Below are 487 nucleotides of genomic sequence, written 5' to 3'. Positions count from 1 at the left end.
AAGTTTTTGTTTGTCTTTTCCTCCATTTCTTTGAGGGAATCTCTCATTTCCTCTTTAAGAGTTTCAACATTCTCCTGAGGTTATTTTTTAGGTAATTTTCTTCTGCTTCATATAGATTTGGTTGTTCAAATCTTGCTTTTGTAGGGTCTCTAGATTTTACTGGTGTCATGTTGCTCTCTGTGGTGTTGTGTGTGTTCTTACCTTGTCTACTCATCTTTTCCTCTAATTGGTGTGGTTGGGGCTGTCTGTGACTCTGGTGGTTAATCTTCTAGGTGCCAGTGGATCCAAGGCTCAGATTGTTGTATGGTATAGTCAGTGCCATGGTTCTAGTTACCCTGTTGGTCACTCTGTTTTTGGAGGTTGCTTAGCATTCCCAGGCTTTGCTCTGATCCCATGGGGTTTACTGTCTTAGGCTTGCTCTGGCCTAGATGGTCAGTTTCTGTAAATGTCCCTGGTCTTTATCTGCTCCTGCAGAGGTCCTTGGCTT

This window comes from Microtus ochrogaster, chromosome 2, assembly GCF_000317375.1.
Source record: "Microtus ochrogaster isolate Prairie Vole_2 chromosome 2, MicOch1.0, whole genome shotgun sequence".
Classification (NCBI taxonomy): Eukaryota; Metazoa; Chordata; class Mammalia; order Rodentia; family Cricetidae; genus Microtus; species Microtus ochrogaster.
The sequence above is the reverse complement of the archived record's forward strand: the minus strand, read 5'-3'. Positions refer to the sequence as shown.